General features: G+C 51.6%; 1 long non-coding RNA gene across 2 annotated transcripts; it reads right to left on the reverse strand.

Moving 5' to 3' along the window:
* Nucleotides 1–6,262: 6,262 nt before the first annotated feature.
* On the reverse strand, nt 6,263–12,938 carry LOC115598333. 2 transcript variants are annotated; one of them, XR_003987574.1, is made up of 4 exons: nt 12,811–12,938; nt 12,036–12,192; nt 10,530–10,683; nt 6,263–6,664 (listed from the first exon to the last, which is right to left on the reverse strand). It is a non-coding gene; the product is annotated as an uncharacterized LOC115598333 (long non-coding RNA). The 2 variants fall into 2 exon arrangements; XR_003987573.1 differs by having other exon boundaries at nt 10,497–10,683.
* Nucleotides 12,939–19,768: the final 6,830 nt, after the last annotated feature.

Below are 19,768 nucleotides of genomic sequence, written 5' to 3' on the forward strand. Positions count from 1 at the left end.
CCCATTAATGAAGGTCCCTCCATTAATGATGGTCTCCCCATTAACAATGGTCTCTCCATTAATAATGTCCCCTCCATTAATGATGGTCCCTCTATTAATGATGGTCTCCCCATTAATGATGCTCCCTCCACTGATGATGTCCCCTCCATTAACGAAGGTCCCTCTATTAATAATGGTCCCTCTATTAATGATGCTCCCTCCATTAATGATGGTCCCTCCATTAATGAGGGTCTCCCCATTAATGACACTCCCTCCATTAATGATGGTCCCTCTATTAATGATGCTCCCTCCACTAATGATGGTCTCCCCTTTAATGATGCTCCCTCCACTAATGATGGTCTCCCCATTAATGATGGTCTCCCCATTAATGATGGTCCCTCCGTTAACGATGGTCTCTCCATTAATGAAGGTCCCTCCATTAATGATCATCCCTCCATTAATGATCATCCCTTCATTAATGGTGGTCCCCATATTAATAATGGTCCCTCCCCTTATTATGGTCTCCCCATTAATGATGGTCCCTATATTAATGATCATCCCTCCATTAATGATGGTCTCCCCATTAATGATGCTCCCTCCATGACAATCCTGGGCTGGAGCAGCCTGGGGAGGGTCAGCTCTGACCTTCTGCCCCATGGCAAGGGGGGGTTTGTTTGATCACCTCTGTGTCCCCATCCTTCTGCTCACCAGCCTGGCCAGGTTCCTCTCAAAGAACCAGAGCAGCTTGGGACTGAAAATACAATTATTTTATTTTTTTAACAGCACCCTGAGGCTCTGCTGAAGCAGAGAGAATCAATCCCTCCTTCTCACCTAGGGCTCAGCCCTCCAAACTCCTTTCATCTTCAGATATCCTCCCTCTTTCTCTTTCAACCCAGGATTTCTTTCCTGCTTACATCACCCCCAAAGCTCCTTATTTCCCATGCACCTCCATGCACACCCCAGCCCCCCAAACCATCCAAACCAACCAAAACAGTTTGCTTTTTGTGTTCATTCCTCTCCCAACAGACCTGGCTCTCTCTCTCTCTCTCTCTGTATCTGGACTACAAGTCCCAAGATTCCCCAAGGTTCAGACTGCCAAAAATTGGAAGGCTTGGTTCCCCTACCTGATCCCACCCTAAATCTTGGGGGACACAAAGCCCCCCCAGGGGTCCTGCTGCTGCTGCTGGAGCATCACATACTCAAAGCTAAATCTCCAGGGATAGGAGCTGGGTTTTGAGGTCAGGTTAACAGGGAAAATTCCAAATACCCTTCCCTGTGATGAATTCATCCATAGGGAAGCAGGGAAACTAAGGGGAGAGCTTCTGGCTCTCTGCAACCCCCTGAGAGGAGGTTGGAGCCAGGGGGGGTCAGGCTCTGCTGCCAAGGAACAAGGGATGGGACAAGAGGAAATGTCCTCAAGTTGAGCCAGAAGGTTTAAATTGGATTTTAGGAACAATTTCTCCCTGGAAAGGGTTGTCAGAGCTTGGCCCAGGCTGCCCAGGGAGTCCCCATCATCCCTGGAGGGATTTCCAAGCCTTGGAGATGTGGTGCTGAGGGCCATGGGGCAGGGGTGGGCTTGGCAGTGCTGGGGGAATGGTTGGAGTTGATGGTCTGAAAGGGTTTTTCCAACCAAAATAACTCTGTGATTCTGTAACCATTTGCCAAATGCTTTTTAAGCAAAGCTGAGGGGACTCCTCAGGCTCCTGTCCCACCAAGGGTCAATCCTGCATCCTGCTCCTCTGCTGGAGGTTCAAAGGGAGCCCAGAAAAATGGAAGGAAGTTGAGGAAAAAGCCACATTTACAATGGGCTGAGAAAGCTGATCCATGGCCAGGGATGTGAAGGGGGCATTTGGGTTCGTGCAAGGTCAGGGGCTGAGCAGAGCTGCCCCATGAAGCTCTTTTTGGGGGCTGCCAGCCCCTCAGCATCACTGGGAAAAGGCAAAGTGAAGGGCAAGGAGGAGCTGGAGCTGCTTGAATGCCCAAGTTCACCCTTTTTTCAGCAGTGAGGGTGTTCTACCAGCTGGACAACTTCAAGCTGGATCCTCTCCCAGGCTTTAAACTGAGCCCATCTGTGTTTTTAAAGACCAAGATTAACCTGGGAAATGATGATCTGGATAAGAAGAAAAAATATAAAAATCAAAACCAATTGAAAAACAAAGCTGTTAACCACGTTCTGCAAAGGCTGAGACACATCCCAAGCCCTTGGAAACGTCAAGGAACGGATGCAGCTTTCAGAAACAAACTCCAGGATGTTTTAAAATCTCTTTGTGCTGTCCCTGGGCTGGGGCAGCAGGAGCTGCAGGTCGGGGGCACTGGATGAATAGAAAGGAGATTTTATTGGGACTTGTCCATCCGGAGCTGCTGCTCCTGGGGATGCAATCTGGGGTGGGGAGAGGAGCCTCTGCCTTCAAAAAAAGGGAGAGAGATCCTGGCAAAGAGCTGAAGAAGAGACCACGAGGGAGGTTAGAACTTTGCTCCTGATTTTAACCAATTCTCCAGAAAATTTAGGCTTGAAACGGTGACTTTTGGAATAACAAAATCCTCCTGTGGGGGTTAAATCCCAAAGGGAGAAGGAAGTTTTTCACCCATAGAGAGAGTTTTCTATCTGCTGGAGGGTGGTTTATGGGGTTTTGTCATTGGGGTGCCTCAGTTTCCCCATCAGTAGAGGTGCTGAGGGCTCTCTGATGTCCTTCAGCATGTGCTGCTGGGACTTCAAACCAAGGTGCTGTGAAAAACCTTGGTGTGGAGATGGCCAAACCCTGCCCCATGCAGTGTCTGTGCCACCCATCACCCCCCTGCACCCACCCATCATCCCCCTGCACCCACTCATTTGTCTTCTTCAAGTATCTGGGTGATAAAATCCTCAGGGTGAGAGCTGAACCCTTGGTCCATGCCAGAACAGCCTCAAAGCTCAGCTTCTGGGTGTCCCAAAAGAAAAGGAGCATGGGGAGCATTGAAATCATAGAAACATCATAGAATAGAATCCTAGAATGGGCTGGGTTGGAAGGGAGCTCAGAGATCATCAAGTCCAACCCTTGATCCACTCCCACTGCAGTTCCCAGCCCATGGCACTCAGTGCCACATCCAGGCTCTTTGGAAAGATCTCCAGACACGGAGAATCCACTACTTCCCTGGGCAGCCCATTCCAATGCCTGATCACCCTCTCCAGAAAGAAATTCTTTCTCATCTCCAACCTAAACCTCCCCTGGCACAACTTGAGACCCTGCCCTCTTGTCTTGCTGAGAGTTGCCTGGGAAAAGAGCCCAACCCCCCCCTGGCTCCAACCTCCTTTCAGGGAGTTGCAGAGAGTGATGAGGTCTCCCCTGAGCCTCCTCTTCTCCAGCCTCAACACCCCCAGCTCCCTCAGCCCTTCCTCACAGCAATTCTGCTGGATCCCTTCACAGCCTCCTTGCTCTTCTCTGGACCTGCTCCAGCACCTCAAGCTCCTTCCTGAGGGGCTGAGGGGCCCAGAACTGGACACAGGACTCAAGCTGTGGCCTCCCCAGGGCTGAGCACAGGGGCAGCATGGAATGGTTTGGGTTGGAAGGGGCCTTAAAGGTCATCCCAACCCCCTGCCATGCCCAGGGACACCTCCACCAGCCCAGGTCGCTCCAAGCCCCATCCAACCTTCAACACTGCCAGGGATGGGGCAGCCACAGTTTCTGGGGGCAACCTGGGGCTCAGCACCCTCACCCCAAGCAATTTTTTCCCAAGATCTCATCTAAATCTCCCCTCTTGCAGCTTCTGGGGGCACCCAGGGGCTCAGCACCCTCACACCCTTCCTCAGATCTCATCCCAAATCATTCAGGCAAATCCATGGGCATGAAAGCCTGGAATGCAGGAGCTGGGACCTGGCTGGGCAGGAGGGAGAAGCCTTTGCTGGTGCTCCTGAAGTTGGGATAAGCATGGAGAGAGAATGGGACCTTCAGTCCCCTCCCTTGGCATCGAATCCAACTCATGGAATTTCCTTGAGGAAAACCCTGGGAGTGGGACACAGACTGCACCCAAACCTCTCTCAGCTCCGTGCCAGCTCCCAGCTCACCCCATGGCATTTTCAGCTTCACCCCTAAAGGCAGCAATGCCAAATCCTGTCCCATGTTGGGGTGAACCCCAGCAAGTCCCAGACCTGGGTTGAAGCCCAGAGAGCTGCTTGAGAAGCTTTTCTTTGGCCCCCTGACCATTGCTTAGGAGCAGGTTCTCTGCTGGCTGCTTCCAGCTCACCCAGGAGCTGAGTTCACACCCCAAATTCAGAGCAGGAGCAGCACCCTCTCCCCTCCACACCCCCTCCCACAATATTCAGGTGATCTGCACCTCTTTGAGCAGGAAAACGTGGAAAACTTCCCAAAAAAACCCTCTTACCTGCTGCTGGGGTCAGGGAGGAACTTTGCTGCTCCTGGTGGGAAGCTCAGGAGAAGCTTTGGGATAGCCCCAAGGAATCAGGAGCTCCAGGTGCATCCAGGCAGTGCTGGATGTGTTCCAGCTGGGTCTTGCTTCTCCCCCATCAACACAGGCTCCCTCAGTTAATTTGTTAATTAACGAGGGTGATTTCTAACAGGTGAGGGGCTCTGCAAATCTCCTGAAGCTTTGGCTCACCTAGAGCTGGCTGCTTGGAAACCCATTGGAATCCAAGGAGAAACTCCTGGAATTGGCTTGGGAATCCAAGGCCAGCTTGGTTTTATTTACAGCCTGAAGGGAGGGACTGTTTCTTCCCCCTTCTTGAAAGGCAACTTGGTGTGTGGTTTATAACCACAGAGAGGAAAACCTCTGCTCCCCTGATCCCTGCTATGGCATTGGATTGTGCAATGGGTCACACCTATTGATCCCAGCAGGCTAAAAAAGAAACAACCCATAAATAACTCCTGACATCCCCAGCTGTGCCAGAAATCCTGAACAAAGAGCTCTTGGGAAAGCTGTGGCTGCTGTTTCTCTGGCCCTCTCCTCTGAAACTTGCTGGGGAGGAGAGGTTTAGTCTAAGCCAGATGGCACTGGGGGGCACCCAATGTTTTTCCAGGTGTTTTTGGAGCTGAGTTATCACAGAATCCCAGCCTGGTTTGGGTTGGAAGGGACCTTAAAGCTCACCCATTCCCAACCCCTGCCATTCCCACACCTCCCACCAGCCCAGGCTGCTCCAAGCCCCATCCAACCTGGGCTTCAAAATTCCAAGGATGGGGCAGCCACAGCTTCCCTGGGCAACCTGGGCCAGGGGCTCAGCACCCTCAGAGCAAAGAATTTCTTCCCAAGATCTCCTCTCCATCTCCCCTATGGGGAATCACAGAGTCCCAGAATGGTTTGGGTTGGAAAATGATCCAATTCCAACCCCCCTGCCATGCCCAGGGACACCTCCCACCAGCCCAGGGTGCTCCAAGCCCCATCCAACCTTCAACACTGCCAGGGATGGGGCAGCCACAGCTTCTGGGGCTCAGCAACCTCACACCAAAGATTTTCTTCCTAATTTCCAACCTAAATCTCAACCTATTTGAGCTGAAAGCCTCTTCCTCCTTGTCCTATCTCATTCCCTAATCAAGTCCTTCCTGGCAGAGCATCCACAGCCACACTGGGATGGGGCATTGCCAAGGATGCTCAGATCCATGCTGTTCCCATGCCTGCTCTTCCTAACTCTGAGCCTGGTGCTGGGGCAGATGGTCAGGAGAAAAAGGTCCAGATGACTCTCCTGTTCCTTTCCCTGCAGCTAGGAACTGAACCTGGCCTTTGAATTCAGGAAACTTCATCATTTTGGCAAAAATAAGCCCAACTGTAATAAATGCCTGCCAGGGAGGCTGAGGGGGGGAATAATTTTTGGATTTGTGCCTTCTTCAGGAAACTCAGTCCCAGATGGTGGAGGTGGAAAGTGTGGTCCCTGCAGAGCCCCAGGGACCCATCCAGACCTTCTGCTGGGATGCAAAGATGGGAAGGGTCAGGAGGTTGTCCTTGTAGGGGGGCACAGCATAGGAAAGGCTCAGGCAGGCATCCAGCAGGGAATCCCCTCCATACAGGAGCTGCTGATGCTCCTCTGGATTCCTCAGACTCTTGGTTGGTCGAGGAACACATGAGAAGAGGAGATGTGGAGGCACCAGACCTCTTTCCTCCTCTCTCCCTCCCCTGCTTTTTTGTTTTTACACAATGGGGGAAAAGAAAACAGCAAAACAGACCCAAAAATGATAATAAAAAGAAGTTACACAATAATAATAATAATAATATTAAACATATGTATTTTATATATATAATAATAAACAGAAGTTCCCCATGTAATTATGATTTGGCCAAGAGGTCAAGTCAAGCATGAGAGATTTCATTTCCAAGCTGGGGTCAGGCAATAAATTGCCCTAATGCTGCTGGCAGCCTGAGAGCTCTTGCAGATGAGTTCCCACCCCCCAATCCTCCTCATCCTGCAGGAGCAGCTCCTGGGGCTGGCAGGGGGATTGGCCACGAGTAAAAGAAGCTTTGAGAGCAGCACCAGGCTTGAGCTGGGGGCATTTCCCACTCTCTAAAAGAAGTTTGGAGCAGCCTGGTCCAATGGGAGAGGTCCCTGGCCATGCAGGGAGGTTGGAGCTGGGTGGTCTTGAAGGTCCTTTTTACCCCAAACCATTCCCTGGTTTGATGGGAAGGGGCCATGGAGAGGTGTTTGCTTGCTCCAGGAGTTTTCTCTGCTGCCAAAAGTTCTGCAATGGGTTCAGCATCTCCGTGGCTGGGGGAGAAAAAGAAAAAAAAAATAAATAAAAATACTTTGTTAGAGCCAGGGAGGTCCAAAGAGGAACGAGGAGTTTCAGGTCCCTTCCAAGGAGTGAGGTTGGTGCTGAGGAAGCTCCAGGAGACCCTCAGACCCTGAGATGAACCCCAAAAATATTAAAATCCAAGCCTTTTGCAAAGAGCTGGAGAGCCAGCCAGGGAGGGGAAGGTTTATTTAGGGAACCAAGCGTGGGCTGTCTGCCCACATCAGGCTTTTAGCTGATGATCTGCACGTGCCATCTCTGGGGGTGGCTGTGGGAAGGAGTCCACTATTAAAAACCCTGAAACATCCCCAGCAAAGGCTGCTGGAGGCTGGGGAGGGCCTGATCCACCAGGATCCCACTTCTGGTGTCACCTTAGATGACCTTGGCAAAACCAAAGGTGGCAGATCAACCTCTTCATGCAGCCTGGCAGCACCCAAGGCTGGTGGGAAACACCAACCACCCCTTGAGAAACTGGGTTTTTGGGAGCTTTACCTAAGATTTCTAACATACCCAGCACCCCCTGTATGCCCTGAGCATCCCATGCCAGGAAAAAAGGTAGGAAAAGGCTGTGCTAAAAGCAGGGATGGTCTGGAGAGGGTGGAGATGTGGAGTTGTGGCTCCCCAGCAGGTGACAGAAATACATCACATGCTACCAGGGCAACTCCAAAAATCCCCTTGTCATCACTGCAGGCTTTGTGTTGAGAGTTTATCAGGAAGAAGGGAAAAAAAATGTTGTTTTTTTTCCCCAGGTGCAACTCTGACTTTGCTCCAGGCCTGAGGATGAAGCAGAGAGTCAGAGAGGAGATGAAAGTGACCCAAGGAGGTGACCTGGGCCAGGAGCTGCAGGAATTGGTGCTTGGCCCTGGGCCATGGAAAGATGATGTGTCCTGCAGCTTTCCTCCTGCTTCCCTTTGTGCTGCCTCCTTCACCCCCAAACCTCCTTCAGATTAGACAGAAACATCCAAAAGTCTCCTTTGGGAGCATCTGCCCCTCCAGCAGCTGCAAGATAAAAAATGATGTGCTGATGTGCAGATGTGCTGATGTGCAGACACTTTTGAGCAGGGAGCAGTCCAAAAGCTCAGTGATCCTTGGGATGGATGGGATCTGCTGTCAGAGGGATGGGGAAGGTCCAGGGCTCCTCCTTTTCCCACTCAGCCCTGCATCTCAGGGAGCTGGAGGCAGGATGGAGCTGCCAGCCTTGCCTTGCCACCTTCTCCTCAATCCAGTAAGAAAATCAATGCACTTCAAGGAGCAGTTTGCTGCTGCTGCCTCTCCTCCTCTGACAGCAGAGATGCTTTTCCCACATGGACTTTCCTGTGCCCTGGGCAAACCTCCCAGGAACCACCTGGGATGGAGGAGGGGGGGAGATGAGGGTCAGAAGTGCAAAGAGCACTGAGGCCAAGGGGTCTCTCCTGCCTCAGCATCCTCACTGGAATGAGTCTCCCATCCTCCCCTGAGCACTCATTCCTTCAGGCTCCATCAAGGACACTCAGCTAATGGCTCTCCTGGCCCCATCCTGTGCACTCTGCAGCTCTTTAATTAAATGTCAAGAGAGGCAGGGTTATTTTATTAATTTTTTTTTCAAAGCCCTCAGCATGGAAAGGATTCTGGAGAGGTGGGAAAGCTGCAGGTCACAAACATCCCAGGGAAAATGGAGATTCCAGCCCCATGGGATGGAGGCACTGCAAGGCCATGGATGCCATGAGGCCTCCTGAATGCAGAATTAAAGCCACATCTCTGATCTTCCATCTTAAGCCCTTAAGGATGAGCTCAGAAAGCAGCACAGCTCAACCTAGGGAGTCCTTAGGGCCACCTGCAGCTGGTGGCAAACACTGTGGGTTGTTCATTTGGAAAGATTTCCTAAATAAAACTCCCCCCTTCCATGCTTGGTGGAGGAGGTGCAGCTCCTCCATCTACAAAGCCCTGGAGACATCACCCCAGGGGGATGCCAGACCCATCCTGGGCTATCTCTGGATGTCCTGGAGGACCCACAGTGGTTCCATGAAGCAGAGCACTGCCTGGCACAACCCTCCAGATGTCTGGGTGGATGCTGTCAGCTTTTCACCATGCCAAGTCCTCTGAAACCTCCTCCTTTCCTGGCTGCCCCCCTGTTCAAGACACCCCCATGACAGTGCCTGGTGGAGAGATGCCCAATGTGCAGGTGCTGGAGGGCCAAGTGCTCCCAAAGGAGCAACCCTGCCTCTCTTGACATTTAATTAAAGAGCTGCAGAGTGCACAGGATGGGGCCAGGAGAGCCATTAGCTGAGTGTCCTTGATGGAGCCTGAAGGAATCAGTGCTCAGGGGAGGATGGGAGACTCATTCCAGTGAGGATGCTGAGGCAGGAGAGACCCCTTGGCCTCAGTGCTCTTTGCACTTCTGACCCTCATCTCCCCCCCTCCTCCATCCCAGGTGGTTCCTGGGAGGTTTGCCCAGGGCACAGGAAAGTCCATGTGGGAAAAGCATCTCTGCTGTCAGAGGAGGAGAGGCAGCAGCAGCAAACTGCTCCTTGAAGTGCATTGATTTTCTTACTGGATTGAGGAGAAGGTGGCAAGGCAAGGCTGGCAGCTCCATCCTGCTTCCAGCTCCCTGAGATGCAGGGCTGAGTGGGAAAAGGAGGAGCCCTGGACCTTCCCCATCCCTCTGACAGCAGATCCCATCCATCCCAAGGATCACTGAGCTTTTGGACTGCTCCCTGCTCAGGAGTGTCTGCACATCTGCACATCTGCACATCTGCACATCAGCACATCATTTTTTATCTTGCAGCTGCTGGAGGGGCAGATGCTCCCAAAGGAGACTTTTGGGTGTTTCTGTCCAATCTGAAGGAGGTTTGGGGGTGAAGGAGGCAGCACAGAGGGAAGCAGGAGGAAAGCTGCAGGACACATCATCTTTCCATGGCCCAGGGCCAAGCACCAATTCCTGCAGCTCCTGGCCCAGGCCACCTCCTTGGGTCACTTTCATCTCCTCTCTGACTCTCTGCTTCATCCTCAGGCCTGGGGCAAAGTCAGAGTTGCACCTGGGGAAAAAAAAACCATCATTTTTTTTCCCTTCTTCCTGATAAACTCTCAACACAAAGCCTGCAGTGATGACAAGGGGATTTTTGGAGTTGCCCTGGTAGCATGTGATGTATTTCTGTCAGCTGCTGGGGAGCCAACAACAGAAGACAGCTTGGAAAACAGAGACATTTAGTGTTCCAAAATAACCACCATTTCTCCTGGAAAGCAGTATTTTAGCAGGGCTTCTCAGATGGCAATGTCAAGGCCAGGTTGGATGGGGCTTGGAGCAACCTGGGCTGGTGGGAGATGTCCCTGCCCATGGCAGGGAGGTGGGATTGGATGAAAATCCTTTCCAAACCAAACCAGTCTGGAATTCCATGATGCTAAAATACTGCCAGGAACTGACTCCAGCCCTACAGTGGGAGCTGATGTACTCCACATGAATTTAGACCAAAATCCAGGGTAGGTGATCCCCATCAGAGCCCATCCTGCACATCCATCAGCACTCCAAGGATGGCCACATGATCCCAGCATGGAGCTGAGGATGGGAGATCCCAGATTCCCTCTTATGGACACCAATGGACATGTTCTCCAGGTTGGATCACAGCTCCAGGGCTGCAGGGCTGGTGATTCCCAGGTGCCTCTCCCTGGACAGAAGACCCTTGGGATAGGGAAAAGGAGACTGGAGAGAAATGTGTCCAAGTTTTGCTGATACCCTTCAGAAATGTTGATGCTTTCAGGTAAAAACCTTCACCTTTTAGCCCCTGCTTGGGGAGGATGTCAGGAGGAGCTGTGGTGAGATGGTTTTCTCACCTGGTGGAGGTTCCCCAGCTCAGATGTCCTCACCTTCTCCCTCCTGGAATTCCTCCTGGAAACCTGAGGAAGCTGCTCTTCCTTCTCCTCCTCCTCCTCCTCAGAGCATTTTGGGGGCCTTGGCTGTCTGGGAAGCATCAGGATATGGTTCCTCTGGTGGGATCTCATTATGTGATGAGCTGAACATCTGGATTAAAATAGATCAAATAGTCACTAAATCCTAAATAAGCCTGAGAGCTCAGCAGCAGCCATATGCTTCCTACTGACAAGCTCTAAAAAAAAACACATAAAAAAAAAAGACAAACACCATAAAAACCTCTCCTTGCCATTAGCTCACACCCCATGCAGTGTTTTATCCTCCTCCAAGCCAGCTCTGCAGCAAACCCTCCTGCCTGTCCTCCCCAGCCCTTCCTGCCCTTGCCATCCTCTGACCCTTGAGGCTCTTCCTTGGGCAGGAAAGTGGCTTGAAAATGGGTGGGCACTTAACCCCTCCTGCAAAAAGATCTTAATTGGGATATTAATTGGGATATTAATTAAAGGAATTAATTAATTAAAGGAATATTACTAATAATAAGATTCCAGGGAGACCTTAGAGCAACTTCCAGTGCTTGTAGGGGCTCCAGGAAAGCTGGGGAGGGACTTGGGACAAGGACATGGAGGGATGGGATGAGGGGGAAGGGTTTCCAGCTGAAAGAGGGGAGATTTAGGTTAGATCTTAGGAAGAAATTGTTTGGTGTGAGGGTGCTGAGCCTCTGGTTGCCTCCAGAAGCTGTGGCTGCCCCATCCCTGGCAGTGTTGAAGGTTGGATGGGGCTTTGAGCATCCTGGGCTGGTGGGAGGTGTCCCTGGGCATGGCAGGGGGGTGGGAATGGGTGATCCTGATGTTCTCTTCCAACCCAACCCATTCCCTCCTGCTGAGGAGTTTGCTCCAGGAGCAAACTGCTTGGTGAGGTTCTGAAAATAACACCAATGACCCCCAGAAACAACCAGGGCAACAATCACACCCCCAGGAAAGAAAAAAAAAACAAAAGAGAAAAAAGAAAAAGAAAAATAATAAAAAAAAAAGGGAAAAAAATAAAAAAGGGGTGCTGGTGGCTTCCATGAAAGCTCTGAGGAAGGGTGAAGCAGCCCCAGAGCTGCTGGGAAGATGCTGTCCCAATCCTCACTGCATCATTATTACCAGGAATTAGCACTAATTGGACAATCTGGCCTCTCTGTGTTGCTCCCATTGCCATGAAGCCAAGAGAAATGACTTGGTTTGTTGTGATTCAGTCTTTAATGAGACCAACACCAAACTCCCTGCTCTGGGAATGAGGTTTTTCTCCCTTTATTTTTTTTTTTTCCCTTGCTGCTAAATTTTGAGTGTGCCACTTTGAGGATAATAACCTGGCATGGGGAAAAATCAGGACAGCCCAGGACCTCTGATGGCTCAAGGAATTCTCCCTCCTTCCCTGCCTCCTTCCCTCTCCCAGGGTTCAGTTTGAGGGAGATGGGGGTGGCTGAGCTGTGCTGGATCACCCATTTATTATTTTTTACTCACAAGCTTGGAGGTTTCTGGGGTCCCCTTCAGCATCACCCAGGGGGGAGGTGGCCTCAGGAGGTGGCTGGAGGTGAAGGATGCACATGGCAGCCCATCTGCAACACCAAAATCCTCCTGGGGGAGGTCCAAAGGCCCAGTTTGGGCTCAGGGTGCTTCTCTGCAGAGGAAAGAACCCAAAAATTCACCTTGGGGATGCACAACCTGGGGGAACCAGCTCCCCAGCCTGCCCCAGCTTCCCCAGCATTTCCCAGGGAAGTGGGTTTGGAAGGGACACAGCCCACAGAGTCTTCTTATTTTGGGGTAAGATCTCAGGATTTTGCAGGCTGACCTCCTAATTCCTTGGGAAGGGAAACAAGGGGGCAGGAGAGGAAGTGCCACCCCCCAGGAGGGGAATTCCTGACTAAGGAGCATCCCCAGGCTTTGTTTCAGCTGGAAAACACCTCCCTCCTCCCTAACCCCCAATCCCAGCCTGCTTTTCTTTTTTTCATCCTGAGAAAAATAAACAATTTTTTAAAAAAAAATGCAGAATTTTGGGCCAATAAAGCTCTGGGGGCAGGAAGGGGGGGTGGTGGGGGAAGGGATGCTCTCCCCACCCTCCCTCTCCTGCCTCGGGTCCTGTCTGCTTCTGGCCCATCCCTTCCCCAGGCAGGGTGATGGTGATGTGGAGTGACACTTGGCTGTGTGCAGGGGGGAGGTGGTGGCCTTCCCCCAGCCCTGTCCCCTCCCACCACACAGACATCACCCCCAGAGCTGCTTCCAGCACCCCAATCCTCACCTCCAGCTCTTTGAGGGGTCCTGGAGATGTGGGGTGTGATGAGGGATGGGATAGGTGGGACCTGGGTGAGAAACAAAGCCTCCAGGGATTTGCTGCTGAAGGAGGTGGTGAAGGAGCTTCCTTTGGGAATGTGCAGAGCTGGAGGGCAGGAGCTGCTCTGGGATGGGGATTCACAGATTTGGTGATGGGCTGGAGGAAATTTATCCAATAGCTGAGGGGGAAAGGGGCCTGTTCAGCATGGCTTCATCTCCTCCTGGATCAAATGCAAGCAAGGCTGTCTGTTCTCCATCCCTACCTTCCCCTTCTCCATCCCAATCTCCCCATCTCCATCCCCACCTTCCCCTTCTCTATTCCCCAACCTTCCCATCTCCATCCCCATCTCCAACTTTCCCTTCTCCAACCCCAACTTTACCTTTTCCATCCCCACCTTCCCCATCTCCATCCCCACCTTCCTCTTCTCCATCCCAATCTCCCCTTCTCCATCCCCACCCTCCCCTTCCCCATCCTCTCCTTCTCCATTCCCAACCTCCCCTTCTCCATCCCCTTTCCCTTCTCCATCCCCACCTTCCCCTTCTCCATCCCAATCTCCCCTTCTCCATCTCCAACCTCCCCTTCTCCATCGTCCCCTTCTCCATCCCCAACTTTACCTTCTCCATCCCAAACCTTCCCATCTCCATCCCCATCCTCCCCTTCCCCATCCCCAACCCTCCCCTTCCCCATCCCCATCCTTTCCATCTCCATCCCCACCTTCCCTTCCCCATCCCCATCCTTTCCATCTCCATCCCCACCTTCCCTTCTCCATCCCCACCTTCCCTTCTCCATCCTCACCCTCTCCTTCTCACTCTTCAGCCTCTTTTTCCATCCTCACCCTCTCCTTTTCCACCCCCTGCCATCCCACCATCCCTCCCATGGCTGCCCCATCCCTGGCAGTGCTGAAGGTTGGATGGGGCAGGGGGGAGGTGTCCCAGCCCATGGCAGGGGGGTTGGCACTGGGTGATCTCCTCCAAGGATGTGCCATGAGCCAAGTTCACCCCAGGCAGGCAGCACAAGGTATTCTGTGGCTTTTCTTTGCTCCAAGAAAAGTCACCCTGAGCCTTCCCTCTCTGCTCACTGCCTTTTTTTTTTTTTTTCCCTCATCTTTCTATTAAAAAAAATAAATTCCTCCAGCTGGAAAGTTTGTGCAACCCTCAGCAAGGGCTGTTGCATCACAGCCCTGTTGGGTTTGGCCAGCAAAGCATCCTGACTTCAGCTGTCTCACTGTGACACCCAGAAAGAGAAGGGGCTTGGGGAGATCTTCATGGAAACCCAGCACAGCTGGACCAGAAAACACCAAAACACCTCTGGCTTCCTTCTGCTGCAAGAACTGCTCCTTGGCCAGAGGTTAATTACAGACAGAGGTGAAAAATAAGAGGGAAAATATCTGTATATTGATTTTTGTGGGGTTTTTTTTTTGGCCTTCTGGCCCACAAAGCTTCCTTCCTAAAAGGCAAACGTGTGATCCCATGGCTTTAGGAGGTCTGGCATCAAGAAATCAAGTGGCCAGGACCTTTTGTAAGGGGTGGAAAGCAGAGAGTTGATGATTTGTGGCCAGTAGAGAGCCAGTGGGGCCATGAGGATGGAAAAATTGCCTCTTAATTATGGGACAAATCTAATCAGGAGGCAACAATCCCTGAGCCCTGCTGGGCTACTGATGTCCTCCAGGTGGCTACTTTGCTTCCAGTGCCTGTTTTTGCCTTCTGTGGTGTTTCCCACCTTCTACCCTTTGCTGATTTCCATGTCCTCATGCTGCTGGTTTCTTCCCATGGAGAAGATGAGCTGGATCCCTGCTGCTGGAATGTCCTTTCCCTGCTTGGAAGCAGGCAGATAAATTGTCACCTCCCTTCTTCTTGGGTGGAGGGAACAGACCCAGGGATTGCTCCAGCATCTCTCTTTTTTTTTTTTCCTCCTGAAAAGCTGGAAGCTGAGTCCTCATCCAAAGCTATAAAACTGCTGCCTGAGCTCCTTTTTCCCATCCATCCCCAGGGTGTACCATTTCCAAGAAAAAATGGGATGGGAGTCTTGGACCATTTTTAGTGGAGTATCAAATGGTATTGGTGGAGCATCAAATCAGCTTCAGCTGACTGGAAAATGGGTGGATCTCTGGCATCCCCTGCAGCATCTCAGGCCTCTTTAAGCCATCCAGATGTGTTTCATTTCCAAGCCACCAGCTGCTCTGGAGTATCCTGTGAAATCTGTCCTCATTCCCCATCCCATTTTGCTGCTTTCTTTCCGGATCCCATTTTCCTGTGGAGGTTTCCCACGACCTTCTGGATGCTCCCAGGAATGTTCTTGGCCTCAGTGCCTTGGGAGGATGAAGCAAATGCCTCCTGCCTTTTGTTTCCTAGCTGGAGGAAGGATCAGGAGTAGGAACCAAGTCCCTCTTGGTGGAACACAGATTTATCCTCCAAAAACAGGACCTCAGGAAGGGGCAACAAGCTCTGGGGTGGTGAAAGGAGATGGGGGAGAGGATGAAAGCAGGAAGGTTGAGGAGTGGATGTTCCTGTGGCTGTTTCCATCCCTTCTGGAGCCTGATGAGGATGGATTTTATTAATGCCAAGAGCAGCTTGGCTGCAAGTGTGTGAAGCTGGCACCCATCTGCTAACACCTGGCCTGGGATGAAATCATTGTCCTGCCACGCAGGGGGGGAAGCTGAGTCACTTTGTCACAAGCCCTAATGAGACACAACATGCTGCCTGATTAGCACTCATGTTTGGGAGAAAACACTTGCCTGGTTAGTAGCCCACAAAGGAGGGGTGGATGGAGGCAGAGGAAAGCCCTAATCCCTCCTTGCCAGCCACACCAAATCCACCCAGGACAGCATGGATGAACCTGGCTGGCATCAGGTGTGGTCCAGCACATCTGCTGGGATCTCTGACTCTGCTCCTGGCCTCATTTCCACACCTGTCTTGGGCAAACTCATTCAGCTCCCTCTCTTCCCATTCCATCCCATCCCAGGAAAGGCTCAAGGAGCTCATTTCTTCATGCTCTGGGTGAGAGAACTGGATCCCAGCAGCCAGTGCTAAGTCCTGAAGACTCTTGAAGCAAAGTTACTTGTAATTGCTTCTGGCCTGGGCTCAGAGATGCCACCAGGCTCAAGGATGTTCCCTGTTGAGCTGCAGATAACTCTGGCTGGGAGAGCAAAAGGATTCTTGGCATCAGTCAAGTCCCCTGCAGGTCTCTTTGCCTTGGGTGCAGCTTTTCTGCCATGTCCAAGGTCATGGATTGTGGTTTGTGACAGGAGGAAGGTTTGGGAAGTGGAGGTTGGTGCTGAGCACGAGTTCCTATGGAAGAAGGGAGGGAGCTCTTGGTCCTTGGTACAGAGGAACCCTTGGTATGGGCCATGTGGAGTCTCCTTACACACACTTTACTCTGTGAGATTTTTAGGTGGTTTTTTCCATGTTGGGATTTTTTCCTTCTCTGCTCTCCCACAGAAAGAAGAGACCCAACGAGCTAAGGCAATGAATGTTCCAGCAACAATCCCAGTGTCTAAGGTTCTCTTTGGCCTGAAAGCTTGGGATTAGCTCTTGGGTGGGTTTCAAGGACAAGATCTTGTTCCTTGGAAGTAGCTGGGCTGAGTTGGGCTCTGTCCATGCAGCTCATCACAACTTAGAGGTGAAGCTCAAGCAGTGCTTTGGACTTTTCCTGGCACAAGCAACCTTCTAGCAGAGGCTCTCAGCATCCTTTGCAAACACTGCTCCTGCTTTCTGCTGCCTGCCTAAATAAACAGTTTAAATAAACAGTTTACTTTGTATTCCAGCTTTCTTCTATTTATATTTACCAAAATATCTTGGTAGGCTGGTGAGTGGCAGTTCTCTAGGCTGACTCTGCATGGGAATAAACTGCAAATGCAGTGTGAATCCTTCAGCCAGGCAGGCAAATCATTGTGGAGTGGGAAACAAGGAAAGGAAGGAAAACAAAGACTTGCAGCATCTCTGGGGAAGGACCAAACAGACCAGGAGACCCGACCTGTGCTGAGGATCTGCTGTTTCATCAGGAGGCTCCATCCCTGGAGGGGATTTAAAGCTGTGGAGCTGTGGGACATGGGTTGCTGGTGGCCTTGGCAGTGCTGGGTTCATGGTGGGACTTGACCTTAGGGGTCTTTTCCAACTTAAATGACTCTTGGATTCCACACCAAGAGTTGGAGCTGCCTGGCAGCCCCCTAAGATGCTGCTGCTCCAGGGATGGGGGGTTTTCCTATGGAGCTGGGAGCTGGAAGCACAGCAGGTCACCAGGCAGAGGCAGGGCTGGATCAAGACAAAAGCAATCCCTGGTTTTGCTGTGTCAGGTCCTCCCAGGGTGACACCAGCATGGGCAGCACCTCTTCCTAAAGCCACAGGCAAAAGAAAAAGCAAAGGGAAAGCTCAAGCAGCTCGAGAGCAGCCCTGGGACAGGAGAGGAGAGGAGAGGAGAGGAGAGGAGAGGAGAGGAGAGGAGAGGAGAGGAGAGGAGAGGAGAGGAGAGGAGAGGAGAGGAGAGGAGAGGAGAGGAGAGGAGAGGAGAGGAGAGGAGAGGAGAGGAGAGGAGAGGAGAGGAGAGGAGAGGAGAGGAGAGGAGAGGAGAGGAGAGGAGAGGAGAGGAGAGGAGAGGAGAGGAGAGGAGAGGAGAGGAGAGGAGAGGAGAGGAGAGGAGAGGAGCAGCTCCTCTGCTGAGCTCTGCTGGAAGGAGAAGGATGAGCCCAGGTCCAGGGATTGAGTTAGGAGGCTCCAAGCAATGTGGAGAACAAGTTCCTGTGGTTGGTTTTTCCTCCCCAGCAGTCAGGGGAGCAGTGAGGGTTTGAGAAGGAGTTTTGAGAGCATCAGATGGAGGAGGCCAAATGTCAAGTATTGAGAAAGCAAAGCAGCCTTGAAAGCTTGCTACAAATCCCTTCCCAAACATCTACCTTGCTCTCCTCAAACAGCTCTTTGATCCATGCCCTGACTCCTTCAGACACCAAAAAACCTTCCAGAAAATCATGGAATGGTTTTGGGTTGGAAAGGACCCTCAGGATCACCCAGTTCCATGGGCAGGGACATCTCCCACCAGCCCAGCTTGCACTTCAGAGGAGGTCTGAGCTGGGACCCCAGAGCTCTGCTCATCACTGCCCCTTGATGTGAGTGACATTAACTGGAGGGACAGGTCCCCAGTGGTAAAAAAAAGAAAAAAAAAGAAAAAAAAGGGAAGAAAAAAATTCAGCATGCAAACTAAGGGCCACAACCTGAGTGATTTTCCTGCTGGAGGAGCAAGGTTTTGTGAACAGGAATATTAGTGGATGCTGATCAGCTCCCACTGCTGCTTCTCCTGCCACCAGCCTGAGGATGGATGGATGGATGGATGGATGGATGGAGGGATAGATGGATGGATGGATGGATAGATGGATGGATGGATGGATGACACCACCCCTGCTAAGCAGCTTTGTTTGGATGGCAGCACCCAAGGAAGCAAGGAGCAGGCAGCTTTCTGAAGGCTGACTGAGGAGCAAAGGGACAAGGAGCTTCTTTCCACCTTGCCCCAGCTCAGGGAAGGTGAGAGGTGGGCTCCTGGCCAGGGATTTCCTTAGCTTCGAGGTCACCCTCCAAGCTCTGGGGGATGCTTTGCTCCCGTTGCCATGGAAATGTTGCCCAGGGATGGGGGAAGATGGGAGATCTGGTGCTGCCATCTCCTGGAGATGGTCTGGATGGAGGGGGGGGTGTCAGGGAGAGCAGAGGCAGCTGGGGAGATGTTTGGGGCAGGGGTCAGGGTAAATAAGGACATGGAGGGGTTGGGAAGAGTCCAGAGGACATCCCAAACCTGACTGCAGAATTCCAGGTTTCCCTGCCAGGCTGAAATGAGGCCATCCTCCTGCACCATCCCCTTGACCTTGATCTGCTGCTGGCAGGAATTTTCCTTGGAGACAAAGCAGAAATCCCTGTCCTGTCCTCTCTGGTTGAGCCCAGCTCCTCCTGACCAGGAGGCGTTTCTGGAGGAGATGCTGTTCCCTCCTATGGTTCCCCTCTTGATTTGAGTCCTCCCTCTCTTTGGCCCATTTCAGTTCTGCTTTTGGGTCATCTCAGATGAATTTCAGGCCACTGGAATGCTCTGGGAGAAAGACCAAAGGGAGCTGTGCCAACTGCATCCCAGAGCACAGGGCCATATGGGACCTGCTGGCCCTAAAGACATCCATGGTGGCCACAGGAGCTCAAGGATCAGGTGATAAAAATCCCTCTGGGTCCCTTCTGTGTCCTCCAGAGTGGGCAGCCCAGCTGAGGAGCCCTGGGCACATCCTGAGTGGCTTCCAAAGCAATGATCTGTCCCCAAAAGAGACCTTTCTCTCTTTCTGAGGGCTTGTTTGGCTCTGCAGCATCTCCTGTTGATGGGCATGGCCAGGAATTCAATGGCTTTGGATGCCCTGATGGTTTCTTTTGTTTGCCCTGGTGTGATCTGCAAACTCCCCCAGGGTTCATCTGGTGGCAGAAAGATCTTTGGCTCAGAAGGGCCACGAAGTGGGTTCCTGGGCAATGAATAATGTGGAATTGTTCCTCCATCTCTACTCCTGAAGCCTCCTGAAGGATGAAGAAATCCAAGATTTCCTGGAACTTTGTCCCAGGCCAGCTGAGAACCCTCCAGAAAATGGTCCCCAAGTGCAGCTCAGCTGATGGCACTCGTTGTTCCAGCACAAAACCAGCCAGGAATGATTTGTCACAAAATGTGATTGGTGATGAATATGGATGAACCAACAGAAGCCATAAAAGTTCCTTTATTTTGTTGAAAATGAAGGTTGTTTTTTTTTTTGGTTCTATTCCTCTGTTTTACTTGACTTTCACTTTTTTTTTTGTTGTTAATGTCAGAGAAGATGAAAAGAATTCAGGTTCCATCCTCACATTGCTCCAGGGTATAAAACTTCCCTGCATGTCAGCCCTTTGGGTGGAGATCCCTGCCTTCTGACACTGCTCTCTATTTGCTT

The sequence above is a fragment of the Calypte anna genome, chromosome 4B, assembly GCF_003957555.1.
Source record: "Calypte anna isolate BGI_N300 chromosome 4B, bCalAnn1_v1.p, whole genome shotgun sequence".
Lineage (NCBI taxonomy): Eukaryota > Metazoa > Chordata > Aves > Apodiformes > Trochilidae > Calypte > Calypte anna.